This window comes from Neoarius graeffei, chromosome 13, assembly GCF_027579695.1.
Source record: "Neoarius graeffei isolate fNeoGra1 chromosome 13, fNeoGra1.pri, whole genome shotgun sequence".
NCBI lineage: Eukaryota > Metazoa > Chordata > Actinopteri > Siluriformes > Ariidae > Neoarius > Neoarius graeffei.
The window spans coordinates 24055481-24074539 of NC_083581.1; the positions used below are offsets into that span (position 1 = coordinate 24055481).

Sequence of the window (19059 nt, forward strand, 5' to 3'; positions counted from 1 at the left end):
TCATTACTGTGATTAAGAAGCAGTTGGTTCACAAGTCACAAATTAGTGTCTGTACCACAGCACATTCACACTCCAATCAGGGATTAAGATGAGGGTCTTTGGCTGACTAAAGCCAGGGCAAAAATGCGTCACTGGATGCTTATTAAGCACCTGCACTGTCAGTCAGCACCAGATAATGATTACACTTGGCCTTTTGTTTCCGGGCCTGTCAAATTAAACCCCCCGTGCTGTTAAGGAGGGTCTGCTGTCCATTGTCTCAACACTGCTGGCTTTTCCTGCTGCCTTTCCATCCAACGGAGGATTTTATGCTCTAAGAGAGGAACAATTGCATGGAAGGGAAGCGTAGACACGTACTGATCATAACATGTGAAGGCCTCAACAGAAACTGACACTGATTAAAAAACAAAACAGCAAACTGTCTAAGCACGTCATTTTCAGCTAACACTTTGCAGTAGTCAGATGTAATCATACCCATGACCATGTTTGGTTATAAGCCTGTGTTTCCTAAACTGGCCCTCAGGGCAGTTCACCTTTTGCTCTCTCATAGTTTTCAACAGAATGCAGATAGAACGCTAGTGTGGGAAACACAGGCTTGTGCTGTATATTACATATACACAAATACGTTCTTTATCTGCACATGCAGTTATCTAATCAGCCAGTCACGTGGCCTAAAATGATGCAGAGACGTGACGAGGTCAAGACCTTCAGTTAAATCTCATATCAAACATCCAGTAGGAGAGAAACGTGATCTCAGTGACTTGGCCCATTGCATAGTTATTCGCACCAGATCACCAGAAACTGCTGATCTCCTGACATTTCTAACACACAACAGTCTTTACTCTCGAATAGTCAGACTCGTTCAAGCTGACAGGAAGACTATGGTAATTCAAATAAGTCCGTCAGTGATGGCATAGCTCACTCCGGCCCCATCTAGTCCAGAAGGAACGATCTAAAGTGGGCCACCTTATGCAATAAATGTTGCCAGCTATATACACTATTTACAAGCTAAGCACTGTATATATAGAAGCTATATACACCCGAGTAATCCCTACCTATTTGCCAGAAAGAATCCAAAATGGCAAGGAATTGACTGAGAAGAAGCGATTTTTGTTGAACTGCTCATTAAGGCTTAATTACTCCATATCTTCATTATTAATTGCAATTATGCAAATTTGGGTAGTTATGTGCACCTTAGGTACCCCTACTTTCATCTCATCTCATTATCTCTAGCCGCTTTATCCTGTTCTACAAGGTCGCAGGCAAGCTGGAGCCTATCCCAGCTGACTACGGGCGAAAGGCGGGGTACACCCTGGACAAGTCGCCAGGTCATCACAGGGCTGACACATAGACACAGACAACCATTCACACTCACATTCACACCTACGGTCAATTTAGAGTCACCAGTTAACCTAACCTGCATGTCTTTGGACTGTGGGGGAAACCGGAGCACCCGGAGGAAACCCACGCGGACACAGGGAGAACATGCAAACACCACACAGAAAGGCCCTCGCCGGCCGCTGGGCTCGAACCCGGACCTTCTTGCTGTGAGGTGACAGCGCTAACCACTACACCACCGTGCCGCCCTACTTTCATGCCAAAAAGAATCAAAATTGATGAAGAATTAAGAGAGAAGTGATTTTCGTGAAATGTGGACAACGCTGGACAGACGCCAGACACTGGACAACAGACAATGGATGCTGGACGACGGACAGACGACAGACAACAGATAACACATGATGACATAAGCGCATTGCCTGTCAGCCGGATGAGCTAATAACCACCCTTCACATCCACGGTCAGCAGGAAAGCACTGCTGCCACATGATTGGCCTATTGGATGAGTGAATGAATGAATGAGCAGATGTTTTTAATAAAGTGGTGGGTATGTACAATAGTAGCAAACAGAGATCAGTGTGAGCAGACGTTTTGACTGTGTTGATGATGTTGCTGTTTTCGTTGTGGCCTTCTGTTAGATTGTGTTGTCTGTCTTCGATACCAGATTCCAGTGAGAATTAAGGGACAGGGAGGCACAAAACTTAAGAGAAGGAAGGTTTATTGGATCTTCACACAATCTTCAAATGGATCGATCTAACAGGCTTTCTGTCTTTACACACACACACACACACACACACACACACACACACACACACACACTTTTGAACTATTCTTCCCCTGAAAAAACCTCTCTGCTAATATATCTCTCTCTCTCTCTCTCTCTCTCTCTCTCTCTCTCTCACACACACACACACACACACACACACACACACACACACACACACACACCTTTTCGACCAACAGGGAACAGGTTCAGTTCTGGTTTGTGCACCAAATGTTGAACCATTCAGAGCATTCTGACCAAAAATAAATTGGTTCAGAACCTGAAAACTTGATTCCCAGCTGGAACCAAAATGTATCTGACTTTTCCAGCATGAACCCTGATGACATCAGTGGGTGTGTCATTAGTTTGAACAGGAAGTATAGCGCAGCAATGGAGGATACAATGGAAAAGGATACATCTTCAGAAACAAAATGGAACAAAAACAAATTTCTGTAATAACAGAACAAAGCTTGGAGGTAATCAATGTGCACCACCATCTTGCTCCTACTGTTTACTCCCATTGTGAATTGTGCCATACCCTCTGTCCATGACACATTATTGATTACAACGGTTCTGCTCAAAACCGGTGAAAACATGGGCTGGTTCGCTCACTGGTTGAAAGAATCCTGAACGGAACCAGTTCAAGAACCCATTCGCTATTGGTTGAAAAGGTGTGTGTGTGCGCACGCTGAGGCATCAAGGTCCGCCATATCTGTGGATTTCTGCTGCAGAGTCTGGGCCATTCATCATGGTGAATAATATCTCGAAGAACAGGATAAAGCAGCTAGAGTTAATGAGATGAGATGAGATGAGATGAGATAACTAATAATATTTACACAATCCTTCACCTCATGTGTTGAAGATGTATAAATTGAATAATGTATTACAGTTTGACAACTTGACAAGTCACTGTAATATTAGTTATTCTGCATTATTGCATTATACGGGGTGTTATTCTACAAAAAACACTTTCAGTAAGAAACAGCTTCACTGCATTGAATTGAAGAAGAAAAATAGCCTTCAACAACTAACAGGATATGCAGTATGTAACCTGTTCAACTATTAGCAATAATAGCTTATTGTCGAGTAGCAATAAACTCTACATTTTTAATTGTCTTAATTATATTTTTACTGTCTACAGTATGTTTTTAATCACTGTAGAGTGTACAGCTCTGTCACTTGAGAAAATACAAGCTACTTGATCTATAAAGGAAAAATGCTTCCAACTTGTTACAGGAAATACAGTTCAACTGATAGATTCACTACTTCCCAACACCGTGATTACACATTTAAAGAAAGGGTGTCAGACACACAGGGTCGAAGCTCCCACCAGTTTCCACATCCCCACCTCCAATGATTTACACATTCCTACCTGCCAATTGGTGTGGAAGTGGGCGGAAGTGCTTCAGTTTCATAAGTTGACTTTTCCCCCTGTGAAATGTCTTTCCAACGCTCTGAAGCCTCACCAGAAACGACACATCATTCAATAAGAGTGTGTACACTGAAACCACTGCAGGCCTTCAGAGTCCATTAAGCATTCATGTATTACACTTAGAGTAGGTGTATTTCATGCAGTCCTCATATGGGGTCAAGTTCTTTGTCCCATACAGTGTTATACAGTGTATAGCCCTAATCACTTGTGGAAAGTAGCTCTTCCTGAAACACTCCGTGTTGATTCTCATGCTGCAGTAGCATTAGCCTGAGCGCAGTATTGAGAACAGGCGGTAATTTGCGTGATTATATTGTCCTCCTTGCATGGCTTGATGTATTCGAGGGTATCACTAAAACATAACCAAAGAATAAATGAGTCTAATGCATTGCAGAGAGCTGTGACTCTCTCTCTCTCTCTCTCTCTCTCTCTCTCTCTCTCTGCAGCAGTGAGATCACAACATTGCTCAAGGGCTTATCCTCTGCAATTGCAATTCTCACAGAATTGAGATTTAGACCAGAATATCTACCCAGCTCATACTGTTCCACTCACAGATAGACTCCACCACCAACTCATTGTTCATGCTGCCACCACAAACATGCCCCAGGTCATAAACACTTTGCTGCTTACCAAAAAGTGCAAACAAGATTTACTGAAATTAACGGTTAGTGTATAAATATTTGAAGAAACCTATCATACAAAAAGCACTAGCAATACATCATATGTAAAGGTAAAGTGGTCATTAAGGTTATATTTTCTCTCAAACTCATTGAACTGATTTATTGTTTCTGTGCAGGGGTGAAAATAAGGTTTGACCCTTAATAAGATTTATTCATTTATTCTTCAGTAAGTCCTTATCCTGGTCAGAGTTGAAGTTTATCCTGGCAACACTGGGTGTGAGGGCGTGAATGGGACACCAGTCAGATTCATTTACACCTTTTGGAAATTTAGTAAAGCCAATACTCCAACTGGCATGTTTTTTGGAGCTGGAAGGCAACTGGAGAACTTGGAGGAAACTAACATGTAGAGAACATGAAACTCCACACATGCCCCTTTTCCACCAAAGCAGTTCCAGGGCTGGTTCGGGGACAGTGCTTAGTTTGGAACTGGGTTTTCTGTTTCCACTGAACAAAGAACTGGCTCTGGGCCAGAAAAACTGGTTCCAGGCTAGCACCAACTCTTTGCTGGGCCAGAGGAAAGAACCGCTTACGTCAGCGGGGGGGGGAGTTGTTAAGACCAACAACAATCGCAAGACCGCAAAAGGTCGCCATTTTTAAGCGACGAGAAGCAGCAGCTGTACAAACGCGAAGTCATTCATTATTATTGTTGTTGTTGTTGCTGCTTCTTCTTTTCCATGTTGTTGTTGCTTCGATGTTCGCGCCAAGGTTTATGCAAACGCAGCGACGTAACTGACGTAATGATGTGGCTCCCCTTAGCACCCCGAGCTATGGAAAAGCAAACTGGCTCTCAGCTGGCTCTCAAGTTGAACGAGTTGTGAACCAGCACCAGCACTGGCCCCGAACCAGCCCTGGAACTGATTTGGTGGAAAAGGGGTAACAGACAGGAAGCCGAGTTCAGGATCAAACCCTGGAGCTGTGAGGTGGAAACAATTCCCACTGTGCCATTGTGGTGCAATCACATGAGATTTACATGTGAATGTCAGATGCTGAGAGTATTAGAAACATACTATAGTTATGCACTGGCCATGCTTTTTGCAAGGGCCATAAATGCATCAGGCCAAAAATTATAAAATCACTATATAGCTTCAGAGGTGTCTGGGTTATTTTATACAAATTGCATGAGCTTATCCATGAGAAGCCATGGCCTAATGCTTACAGAAGCAGCTTTGGGACCAGAAAGTTGCTGGTTTGATTCCCTGGACCAGCAAGAATGGCTGAAGTGCCCTTGATCAAGGCATCTAACCCCCAACTGTTCCCGGGCTGCTCTGGGTATATTGTACACCACTTTGGATAAGAATGTCTGCTAAATGCGTGTAATGTAATCTGGCGCTCTGCTACCATGGCCTTTACTAAACAATATCCTTTTAGACCTCCTCTAACACTTAAAACACGTCTTAGCTCATTGACTTAGATGTTCCTCCCCGAACCATTCTCAGTGCTAATGTACTGTTTGTGGTTGCCACGTTTGAGGCTGTAACTCGGACACTGTTTTCCAGCTTCCTGGTGAGAATGCTTGGCAACCCCGGTCCACCCCTTCCCACGCATCTCATGCTCTGAGCTGTTGCCTCCCACCTATCCAGCTCCACTGCTTTGTTCACATCCTGGATCTTTTATTTCTTCTTTTCCATGACTTCTGCTCTCTGTTCTCCCACTCACCAAGTCTCTTTCCCCTTGAACGGATCCTCTGGGAGATTTCACTAGAGGACTTTCTGCTCTTTCCGCATACTGTGCTCATCTGAACATCTCTTCTGTTCCTATATAAATGCAGTTGTTCAGATTCTTAGACTGAACTGAGCTGTCATGGTTCATTTCTCTTACGGGACTTTCTTACGGAGTGCAAAAAGCAGCTGATGAAATACAGCGAATGAATATATGCCTCTTTATTATTTTATGAATGTTTATGTGGATGCAGTCATTAAAAACAGTAAATTCAGTCAACAGGAAATTGTTCCATTTTAACCTCTCCATAACCTCTGCATATTAGCTGGAAGCAAGACAACCTTATCAGGAACAAAAAGGAAAAGTCCAAGAAATCCACTTGGTGTCTTTGTACCCTGTTGAAAAGTGTTTCAGTCTTTCAGAGCCCCTCTAAAGCTCTGACATGGTGAATATACAAGAAGATGTATTTTTGAGCTGCACCTCAGGCTACACACTAACATCTCTTGGGCAACAGCTTCTCTTATGTTTACTCTTTGTACACACAACACATGTCAAAATGAGTTTCAAATGTTAAAACGTTCAGGCTAGAATATGCCTGTAGCCAAAATCACATCGTAAGACCTTTGCTTGTACCATCTCAGGCAGAGAGGAAAGTACACATTTTTTTAGATATTGTGGGTGGATTTAATAAATCACTGAATATATTGAAAAAAGCAACTCTTCGGGGTTAGAACTGCATTCCCAGGCCTTATCATGGCCCACCATAGATAAAGAAGCAGTTGATATTCTGTATTCATCTCCATATCTGCACTGAGCTTAACCTTTGCCACAGTGCTGCTTCTGTTTCAGGCTGATTTCTGGATGAATCACTCTCAGAATACGTATACTGTGCTCTTCTGTGTACATTGTGTTTGTTGATACATCCCCACATATAGCCAGTTTATTCACATGTGTGTCTGGTTGAGTAATGTAGCTGGATTGATTCACTTATATTTATGATTAAAGATACCCTATGTAAAATATACTACTATAACATTATGATATTGCAGTAATATACAGTATATTTGGCTCTGAATTCCAGCACTTTGGAGTTCTAATTAATTAATTAATCAATCAATCAATCTTAAATTAACCTGCCTGAGGGCAGCACAGTGGTGTAGTGGTTAGCACTGCCGCCTCACAGCAAGAAGGTTCTGAGTTCGAGCCCAGTGGCCGACGGGGGCCTTTCTGTGTGGAGTTTGCATGTTCTCCCCGTGTCTGTGTGGGTTTCCTCCACATGCTACGTTTTTCCCCACAGTCCAAAGACATGCAGGTTAGGCTAATTGGTGGCTCTAAACTGAATGTGAGTGTGAATGATTGTTTGTCTCCATGTGTCAGCCCTGTGATGACCTGGCGACTTGTCCAGGGTGTACCCCACCTCTCGTCCATAGTCAGCTGGGATAGACTCCAGCTTGCCTGCGACCCTGCACAAGATAAGCGGCTACAGATAATGGATGGATGGATTAACCTGCCCAAGGTCTGCTTCCTATAAACATAGTAAATGAATGGGTTTCTTCACTAGTGATGGCTTTTGGCATATTTTCTGGGTTTCATCTTAAATAACTGACATGACTACACATTGGTCATCTGGTCAGATAAATATGTTCCACTTGTTGATACTGAAACTGTAATAATTGCTTTGGGTCATTTTCCTGCTGCAAAGTGGAGTGCTATCCACAGAGCTTTGAGGTAGTACAGTAGTTAGATCAGATTAGTTAAAATACTTCTTAACTGTTTAGAATTCAATAATAATAAAAAGCAAACCCGTACCACCACCACCACCATGTTTCACAGGTGCTCTGCTTTGTATTATGAGTTTTTTTTTTCCCTCCACGGTTTTCTCCTTGTATCATTTATATGTCATACATCTTTGAGTTTTATCAGGGGTTTGAGGCAACTGTGGTACTAAAAATCTGAGTGACGCCTTTCTGTTTTAGCCAGCATTAACTTTTTAAGCACTTTGTGCTACAGTAGTTCTTCAGTGGGATTGGACCATATGGGCTAATCTTCATGCCCCATGCAAATCAATGAGCCTTCAACACCCATGACCCTGTTGCCGGTTCACCGGTTGTCCTTCCTTGGATCACTTTTGGTAGGTACTAACCACTGCATACCGGGAACACCGCACAAGATATACCATTTTGGAGATGCTCAGACCCAGTCATCTAGCCGTCACAATTTGGCCCTTGTCAAAGTCGCTCAGATCCTTATGCTTACCCATTTTTCATGCTTCCAACACACCAACTTCAAGAACTGACTGTTTTCTTGCTGCCTACTATATCCCACCCCTTGACAGGTGCCATTGTAATGAGCTAATCAATGTTACTCACTTCACCTGTCAGTGGTCATTATGTTATGGCTGATCAGTGTATGTTCCCAAGTAGTGTATAAAAGGTACAAATAAGTACCCTAGAGGGTACTGCCCCAGCGACAAGCCATTGTACCCCAAAGGTAAATAATGCACTTTTTTTTCTGAAAGTGATCAATGGTAGACTATTATGATTGCCTTTGTGCAAATACAAACACTTGTCCAGGAAACTGAAATATTATGTTTTTACATCTCTCTCTATATATATTTTACCTTCATGCTTTGCAACTATAGATCATGGGGTTTGACTCACACTGGACCTCAGCATGCATTACAAAAGGACTACACAAACTTTTAACCACCAACCACATGCATTACAGCACACTGTTATCCAGTTAGCGTCCATCACGATTGGATGACAGCAGACACAAACCAGTAGTTTCATTGCTTTCTGTATGGATGCACTCCATTATGTCAAAGTCCTTCCAGGAACTGAGATTATGGTGGTCTGTGGTGGAGGGAAATTGCATTGTGAGTGTGCTGTGGATGCTGACAGAGTGAATGGATCTCACAATCAGCTGCCCACAACATGCAACTAGTGGAGGATATTGAAAGACAACAGGCAACATGGGGTGAGATGACTGTGAGTTTGGGAGGGGATGGGAAAATATTGCACATTATTTGATTGTGTCAGTGACCTTTGAGAAGACAGGATTGCACTTTTGTTGATAAGATGGATTAAAATGGCTCCTAAACACCCCAAAAATGGTCGAGCACTGTGTGAATGGTGAACACTAATACTGAGTAAAAGGTGAAGTAATGGATTTGCAGCCCCTGTAAGCCTTCAGAAGGCAGTTAAACATTTCAATCCTGAACTTTAATGTGTTCAGATGCGATAATCATTGATTGATCTTTCACTGGGGGCTAAAATATTATGGGGGGAAGTTAATGGCTTAGTAGCGTATCTCGATTGAGAATAAAGACATCCATAATTCGTCCTGTGTTTACTTAGCTCCTGCAGTGCTATTCTAACTCACTTAATTACCCTGATTAATGTTTTGTTGTGAGTAAACCATAAAAGTAGAAACCAAACAACCTGTTTTTAAGAAGAGAAATGAGCTTGTGTAGGCAAATATTAGATCTGGTTATTCAGCATAAAGTGTTCTTTAGGTTGCCTGATAATACTCAGGCATAAAGGAGTAATTAAGCATGTTGTAACTGTGGGTCAGTGAATAATTTTAACACCATTTCGAGACAACCCATGATCTACGGCAACTGAGAATCGTGGGTGATAATTACGTCTATGGTCTACTGCACACAGTTACACTGGACATAAAGGTACAAAAAGCAATTAGCCAAATATAATAATCCTGACATTTAAGACTCATACAGTACATGAAAAAAAAGGCTAATAATCAAACATCATTTCCATGGAGACGAACCTTTTAAGCATTGGAACAAGTTGCTCATTATTGACTTAGAGTCAAAAATCAGAATCATCAAACTGGCTGGAAATGGCAATTAAAAGATAAAATATCATTATTAGTACTTTCATTACTTTCTCTAATGGTTACACAATCACCCTGAATACTTGCATATTAAAGCTCGGGTAGGTAATTTATTTTAGAAGTATTTTTTGTTATATTTCTTGAAATGCTCTTTATATCCTTGACAGCAATGAATAAATCAAATGCTCTGACAATACCAAAGTTGTCAGAGCTATAAAAACCCTGATGAATCATTTAATTCAATCTGAATGGCTTACCTGTCTGTCTACCTGTGCATTCTCTGCCCGTGCACTCATTGCACACGACTTCCACAAGGACAGACAGACATATTGCTAAAGCTAGCGAGCTAGTCGATAGCTGTGAGGACTAACCATAGCCATGTTTGTTGTTTACATCCATTATGAAAATGTTAGGTGTTTTCTTACACATGAATGAGACATGAGGTAGATGGTTATGACAATGACCAACACTCTCTTTTGGATTCGTCCTCCAGCAGTAGTCAGGCAGTGTGCCATACATGTCAACCCCTCACGGCTCTCACCTGTACTCCCTGGTAAAGAAATTCATAATTTCCATACCAAATCCATAGTAATATTTCATGCATAATAAAAATGTATCAGATCTTACCTAATACCTAATGTCAGATACAACCTTTGTTGGCTTTTGCGTGAAGAAATTAATTGACGACTGTCTCTTTTTCTGGTTTGCATTCTTCACATGCATTTGAGATTTCATGTGTTCCCTCACGTCATAAATTCCAGAGGCAAACACTTTCACGTCTCTACAACAAATTGTGCAGTTGACATACTCAGCACCCATTTTGGAAGCGATAATTATTCCATTGAATGTTTCTGTCCATTTGGGAAGAAAGCGACCTCCAGTTTTAGATTTTTTTTTAAGATATTTTTTGGGGCTTTTTTTCACCTTTATTGGCTAGGACAGTGTAGAGACAGGAAATGAGTGGGAGAGAGATATGGGGAGGGATTGGGAAATGACCTCGGGTCGGAATCGAACCCGGGTCCCCGGATTTATGGTATGGTGCCTGAGCCACGACACCCCCCAGTTTTAGATGTTTTGAGGTTTTTCTTCGGTGGTGCCGACATCTTGACCTCTTGACCTGTCTATTGTTACGCTACATGTGTTGTTATTTCCCGCTTGGTGTGCAGGAAAATCACAATTGCGCATGCTCAGACATTCGGAATGGCTTGTTGGTACTAGCGGAAGTACCGGTTGAGTAATTCTAAATGTAGAAAATGGCGGCTCCCATGCATTTTCGCATTTCATGATGATTTTTTGATGGTAATAAATCAAAATAATTTTAAGGTGAAAATGTAGAAAAATCCATAGTTGAATACCACTACGCCCGTACCAGTTTTAGAATGCCAAAATCCGTAGGGAATACGGGAAATCCGTAGGGGTTGACATGTATGGTGTGCGTTCATGTGTTTTGGAGGGAGGGCTGATGGGAGGGGGTAGGATTTTTCAGTTTTTGCTTACTCTTGCTGGTTTCTCCAAAATTACTTACCCTAGCTTTAATCTTTATAGTGAACGTTTGGTCTTCAATGATGTACAAGATTTATTTTGTAACGATTTTTGTTTTGTTTTGTTTGTTTAAACTTCTTTTCTTGACGTGCTGGTCTATTTTCATTTTGGTTGACTGTTTCCTACATTACCCAAAATGCTATTTAATTACTTGCTGAGAGTGGCAGCAGGGGTATTTATGCTGTGTTCTTTTCTTTTGATTTTTCCTACTAGGAAAATCCAAAGAAAATACCCTTCAACTTGCTATTCCTATACAGACAGAGCTCCTTCAGCATATCACATCATGCCAATATGGCCGCTTAGACTGTAAACAGCAAATAAAATTCACTACTTTAAATAACTGTACAGTAGTATTGATTTTAGGTTAAACAACGTTAACACATTAGTTGGTTAAAACTATAACACTGACAATACAGTTCACAGTTTGGGGACAGCAAACACATCACAAATTCATGGTTAGTTGGCTAGCTTGTTCCTAACAAAACGCATGGAGTCTGTGTGTTTTCCCAATTTGCGACTCAAATGCATTAAGAAGTCTGAGATCAGACTTCCCCCTGCCGAGTTAAATTGAACGCAGTGTTAACCTTCAACTTAACTCTGCTCACTCTGCTCTAACAGTAACTCTCATCTCATAGATCACAGATTTCTTCTTCCAGGTGAGTTTTCCTTGAAACTGATCACAATATTATGATAATTCTAACAACTGGACCATTTTCACGTCATTCTATTTCTTACCATGAGTGTGAATTGGAGACAGTTTGCACAGGATACGAGTGTGCACAGGATGCTATGGGTACAAATGCTTCTCTCCGTTTAGGCTAAACTCATTTTCATGATACTTGAAATTCATGATATGCAAATGGGAATCTTTCACACCCACAAGCTATCCATTATAACTATTGCAAACTTTGTACTCAGGGAGTTGGTGGTGGGGGGTGGTTTAGGTTCAGAGTGATGCCCCTCAAAAGTGCTATACATCCTTCAATTAATGTATAGCTCCTAGCTTATTGACAGAAGCTGTCTCTTTTACTTATGAGCAGCACTGATGGCAGCACACCGTGGCTGCCAAGAAAAAAAATAATTATGTAGTGCATTTAGATAAAAGTGATTTATGCCTAAAGATACAGAGCCACCTGGAGAGAAATTTGGATACTTTCATTTGAGAATGATTCTCGTTTAACCAGACACAAGATGAAATTAGTTTCATTTGATCACTTTTGCCAAACATTCAAATTAGGCATGGATATGCAAAACATGAGGGATACATTTGCAACATGTGCAATATTTCCCAGAGAACAATAAGCCTTATACACTTGTGGTCGGAGAACCCAAACATGCATCAGAGCTGGTTGTGGAGGATAAAGCAGGCTAACATTAAGCTTAAAACAAGTCCTAACTTCAACCCTATTGAAAATATATGGACCGTGCTTACTGCATAAGTTGAGTCCATGTCAAGAAAAAAAAACTTCAATTGAACTCTACCAATTCTGCCGTGAAGAGTCGTGAAATATCCAACCAGAATTTTGCCAGAAGCTTCTTCATGGTAAACAAAACTGTTTGGTCAAGGTGAATCTTGCGAAAAGACATTTTACCCAAATATTAGGTGTGCTGTATGTATATTTTTGACCCTGTATGTATAATTTTGACTCTGTGTTGATTTCAGAAAACCCAAAGAAAATTAAAACTTGTGCACCAAATTCTAGTGGCTTTTTTTTTTAATTAAAGATGTATGCTGTACATGAAAGCCCAAATATTTCCATGACATTCATATCCAAGATGACATTCATGTCACTGTATGTAAACTTCTGACCACAACTGTATATCATCCATACACTAAATTCTCTTCTAAAACTCCAAACCCAGCCCAGGGAAGACTTCAACTCTTAAACCTGATGGGTGGAATGTGTTAAACGAGGGGGAATAATCAATTCTGCAGTGCGTTGGCCCTCGAGGACGAGAGTCTGACACTCTTGCGAGATAACAATATGAACCAGAGTTGAATAAACATTAATCTGCCACTATGATTGAATATAATTCTTGATTCTCTATGCTTCTGATGGATCTCAGAAGTGTGTGACTGGAGAAATCTTTTCGCCTGCGACAGAAAATCACATTCTTCATCAAGCACAATTTTTTTCCAAATGACTGGTTTTTAAATTTCAGACAAAGCAAAAACACAACACTGTGAACCTCAGCTCACAAAAATTGATGTAAGATTGGTTTATCTTATAAACCTGTATTATTCCTAAAAAGGTTTCTTCTGTTTAAACATGAGGCTTTTCATCAAGTCAGTCTTCTCATAAATGTGAGTCATAATGATGTAATACAAGAACATCTACACCACCATCTGCAAGAAATATCTGATATTAATCACATCCATATGGTATTTTTCTACAATTTTGAAGTGTGCAAGATGGTTATTGCATTTATTCTAAAAAAAAAAAAGTGTACAAAAGTGTATACACTCACCGGCCACTTTAATAGGAACACCTGCATCTCTGTTCATGTGATCTCGGTGAGTTTGATCATGGCATGGTTGTTGGAGCCAGACAAGCTGCTTTGCATATTTTAGGAAATGCTGACCTGCTGACCTACTGGCACAACAATCCAAAGAATTTACACATTTAAATGGTGTGTAAGTGATGCTCAGAACAGTACAGTCCCTGAAGGGACATGTGTAAAAAAATATAGAACGTTTCTGGTGCAGTGGTTATCACTGCCACCTCACAGCAGGTTCTGGGTTCAACCCTTGTGACCGACTGGGGTCTTTCTGTGTGGAGTTTACATGTTTTGTTCGTACCTGTGTGGGTTTCCTCTGGGTTCTCCAAAGATCAACTCTCAATTACCCAAAGGTGTGAATATGAGTGATGGTTGTTTGTATCTGTGTTAGCCCTGTAATAGATTGGCAACCCACCCAATTTGCACCCTGCCTTTCACCTGAAGTGAGCTGTGATTGGATCCAGGTTGCCTGCAACGCTGATGGATAAATGGGATGGATGGCTGGATGGATGTCTCTTTGGGGGCTCTATAGAAGTGCCACTTACTGGATGTTTTTTTTTGTTGTTGTTTGTTTTTCTCACCATTCTGGTTAAGAGAATTTCTGAAAAATTCAAACCAGCTCATCAGGCACCAACAAACCTGCCACATTTAAAGTCACTGAGATCACATTGTGATGTTTGATCTGAACATTAACTGAAGCGGCATGATTTTGTGTACTGCTGATATAACAATATCACATTAGGAGATATATATTCGCCTCTCAGATGAAGTTACGGCGCTCGTATTTTTTGTGTAAATAAAGAATCATCTTAACAGGCTGATAATGTTACTGAATCTATAACTCAGTGCAGTTTCAAGATTACGAGTTCATCCACACAGATGAATTACAACAGCAATTTATCAACATACAGCACAAGAAAACAATACCGAGTGCTGAAACAGTTCCAGTTACTTTAAATCTTTCCCTTGAGTTTCTTGGGAAATAGCCTACACATGCAATTTGTTTTGCAGTTCATGAAACTGAAACCAAATCCATGAGAAAGGACACAAGATTTGAATGCACTTACCACAGGGTTGATGCGGTTTGTCTGCAGCCAAATGTGTTCATGACGTTTAGAGATTTGAGAAAAGATGGAGGTCAAACGAAAGAAGATAAAGGTCACAAGGAGAAGAGAAGGAGAAGAAGTGTGAGCTGCTGCTCAGAGCTTCAACTCCACTTCATCTGTGTTGTTCGGTGAGTGCTGGCGGCACATCTGAGGAACATAAGCAACAGGCTACAGCTCCCCTCCCTCGCTCACTCACACTCACACATCAACAGCTCTGACATCAGAAGTGGGATGTGCCATTATTCTAAGAGCTTTTGAGAAAAATCCATAGCAACCAGGCTGTAGCTACAGGAGGATTCCCCCTGTCAAACTAGGATAATCATGGCTGAGAGGGTTGAGTTAGTATATATTGCCATATGGATCATTTTCTTGATGGTAGAAAAGGTGCATTTGGTGCTCAGCCATTTATGCTTTTCCTCCAACATGGATTACATGATGGGAAACGAAGCTCTTTAACAAGCAGGTATACTTTAAATCTGTATGTTTGCTAAAGAGTTGAGTTTTACTGACCTCTCCACCTTGAAAGGTGTTTATCTCATTATCTCTAGCCGCTTTATCCTGTTCTACAGGGTCGCAGGCAAGCTGGAGCCTATCCCAGCTGACTACGAGCGAAAGGCGGGGTACACCCTGGACAAGTCGCCAGGTCATCACAGGGCTGACACATAGACACAGACAACCATTCACACCTACGGTCAATTTAGAGTCACCAGTTAACCTAACCTGCATGTCTTTGGACTGTGGGGGAAACCGGAGCACCCGGAGGAAACCCACGCGGACACGGGGAGAACATGCAAACTCCACACAGAAAGGCCCTCGCCGGCCACGGGGCTCGAACCCGGACCTTCTTGCTGTGAGGCAACAGCGCTAACCACTACACCACCGTGCCGCCCTGAAAGGTGTTTATATTAGAATATTTTTGATATGCTTAGCGATTCTGATAATAACTTCTACTTGGTGCTGTATTTTTGTTATTCCTGTGAGAAGTTAGTGGGATGTTTCCAGCCGTTACAATGGTGTTTAATAAGAGAAAATATTTCAACGATCTCAAACGTTAGGGATAACACTCAGGTTTCACTGATAGCTCCAAAAAACAAACAAGCTTGTTTTCTCGCTCATAATTTTCCTGCACCTTTCAAAATCATAATGATACATTACCATAATGTAGAATTAGTGGACACAGCGAATGCTGCACCAGAAATTCCAGGATGTAATGCAACTATACAGATGAGGAGGACTAAAGCACAGCTGCATCACTGTTCTTAGGCAGATAAGAAGCAAGGGCTGAATTCCACTGGTTCACGATCAACAGGGACCTGTGGGTAATGTAGGAAACCATTATCAACATCAGTGATAGCAAACGTAACAACAATACAAAGCAACAATTGAAAAGTTACAAAAATGTTGATGACAGAAGAGTAAACTACAACCCCAAATCAGTACCATCAGAATTTGTGATAGTATGTTGAAATTGAAATTAAAACTGAAAACAATGATTTGTAAATAATCTTTGACCTGTATTGCACTCAAAACAACACAACAGCACATTATTTGATTTTTTTTTATCTCATGAATTTAAAAAAAAAAATATATATATATATATATATATATACACATTTCTGTTTTGATTCTTGCAACACATTTTTAAAAAATTGGTACGGTAAAACATTTACCACCTTATAATATTTCCATTCCTTCTCACAACACTTAAAAGATGTTTAGGGACTGAAGATACCAAGTGATGAAGTGTTTCAGGTGTTATTTTGTCCCATTCTTCCTGCAAACAGGTCTTAAGATGTGCAACAATGTGGGGTCGTCACTGTCATATTTTTCATTTCAAAATTCTCCACACATTCTCTGTTGGGGACAGACACTCTCTTCTTCTACAGCCACGCCTTTGGAATGTGTGCAGAATGTGGCTTTGCATTGTCAAGGCAGCACATATTGTTCCAAAACCTCAATGTACTTTTTTGCATTAATGTTGCCATCACAGAAGTGTAGTTACCTTTGCCAAGGGCACTGATACAAGCCCATACCATGACACACCCTGGCTTTTGGACTTGTTGATGGTAACAGTCTGGATGGTCCTTTTCATCTTTGTTCCAGAGCACATGGTGTCCATTTCTTCCAATAAAGACCTGGAATACTGATTCATCTGACCACTATACACATTTCCACTGTGTGATGGTCCATCCCAGATGCCTCTGAGCCCAGAGAAGTCTGGACACAGTTAACATAAGGCTTCCTTTTTGCACAATTAAATTTTAACTAGCATTTGTGGATGTAACTCTGTATTGTGGTGCTTCACAAAGCTTTGCCAAAGTAATCCCAAGTCCATGTGGTTATATCAGCTAGAGACGAATAATGGGTCTTGATGCAGTGCAGTCTGAGGGATCAGAGATCACGGGTATTCAGCTTAGGCTTGCGCCCTTGCCCTTTATGCACCAAAATTCCTCCAGATTCCTTGAATTGTTTAATGATATTATGCACCATAGAGGGTGAAATATCCAAATCCCTTCCTAGCTTTCCTTGAGGAACATTGTTTTTAAAGATTTCAATGCATTTGTTGACAAACTGCAGATCCTTGGTCCATCTTTGCTCTTCAAACACTAGGCCTTTCCTGGATATTGAGTTTGTACTAAACCATTATTACAGTCACCTGTTGACATCATCTGTTTCAAATCACACTGTTATTTAATTTTACCTCATTACTCACCCTAAATTGCCCCCATCCCAACTCTTTTTTGAATGCGTTGCAGGACTGAAACGCAGGAATGGATGTATATTAACAAATGAAATGAAGTTGACCAGACAAAACATGAAATATCTTGGTGTAACACTTTGTTGGGGGGGGGTTGAACACTGAAGCACTGGGACAGGTGGGTTAATTGCTGGGCAATTTTTATTTAAGCTTCCCACCTTTCAGTGCTTGCTTTCATGTGCACACATACAAACATGGCATGCAGGGAAGCTTTCCCTTCCTCTCTGCTTCCTCCCTCCATATAAGCCCTCGGTTGTCACTGCCAGGCACACGCACACACGCACCATTAATCTGACATGTGATTGTTTTGCCACTCACCTTCCCCAGCTTTGTCTTCTATTCACAAACTGGTGCTTGACCACACCCTTACTGCCGCATTTGGGTTCTTAATGTCTGCAATGAAATACAAGTGAAAGTAAATTTAGAAATCACTGCTTTATTTTTTTATTTGCATTTTCCATTCCGTCCCAGTTTTTTTTAATTTGGGTTGGGGGGGGGGGGGGGGGGGGGGGAGTTCACTCGAAATTCATTACAAGATAAATCTTGTATGTCACTGAAGACCATCAATGATATTAACTGCAGTGATGCTTGAAAGTGGTAGACATGGTTTTGTAACCTTTTCCAGCCTGATGAGCATCAACAACACTTTTTCTGAGGTCCTCAGAAATCTCCTTTGTTCGTGCCATGATACGCTTCCACAAACATGTGTTGTGAAGATCAGACTTCGATAGTTTCCTGTTCTTTAAATAAAACAGGATGCCCACTCACACCTGATTGTCATCCCATTGATTGAAAACACCTGACTCTAATTTAACCTTCAAAAAAACCTGCTAATCCTAGAGGTTCACATACTTTTGCCACTCACCGATATGTAATATTGGACCATTTTCCTCAATAAATAAATGACCAAGTTTTTATCTCATTTGTTTAACTGGGTTCTCTTTATCTACTTTTAGGACTTGTGTGGAAATCTGATGATGTTTTAGGTCATATTTATGCAGAAATATAGAAAATTCTAAAGGGTTCACAAACTTTCAAGCACCACTGTATTACCATTCAAGGTGTTCAGGTTTTCTATTAATGCTTGCGAAACTCCAACAATTTTCAAAAATGAATTTTCAGCCAGTATATCAGTGTATCTCATCAAACCACGTTGTAACGTGTTAGCTGTACTTTGTTTTGTCGGTAGATGACATTATCGCTGATCTTATAAATCTGTTAGTGACACTGGAAAGCCAAGACTGAGTAACTCTTAGTAATCTTTAGTATGCGCAGCACGTACAGCAATTTGCCTTCCAGACATTATCTCAGAAACACAGCACTGTCTGCATGAGCTGCCTTTATTTCCTATTTATCCGGTTGCTTAAAACTACATTTGCATGCCTTAAGAAGGTGGACTTCAAAAGATATTACCTGAAAAACAAAACAACATAA

The 19059-nt window shown here is 40.9% G+C and overlaps 2 protein-coding genes across 3 annotated transcripts in view; both read right to left on the reverse strand.

The window, feature by feature from the left end:
• The window catches only part of kcng1 (potassium voltage-gated channel, subfamily G, member 1), a 33274-nt gene extending 18274 nt beyond the window's left edge, over positions 1 to 15000 (reverse strand). Inside the window, exon 1 of one of the 2 annotated variants that reach the window (XM_060936752.1) lies at positions 14829 to 15000. The gene's annotated coding sequence lies outside the window, so the exon portion shown is untranslated. Of the gene's footprint in view, positions 1 to 13731; positions 13780 to 14828 lie in introns of those variants that run through there. The other variant, XM_060936753.1, reaches the window with a different exon arrangement.
• Positions 1 to 19059, reverse strand: part of src (v-src avian sarcoma (Schmidt-Ruppin A-2) viral oncogene homolog) — a 409402-nt gene that overhangs the window by 152004 nt on the left and 238339 nt on the right. The gene's annotated exons all lie outside the window — the stretch shown is intronic.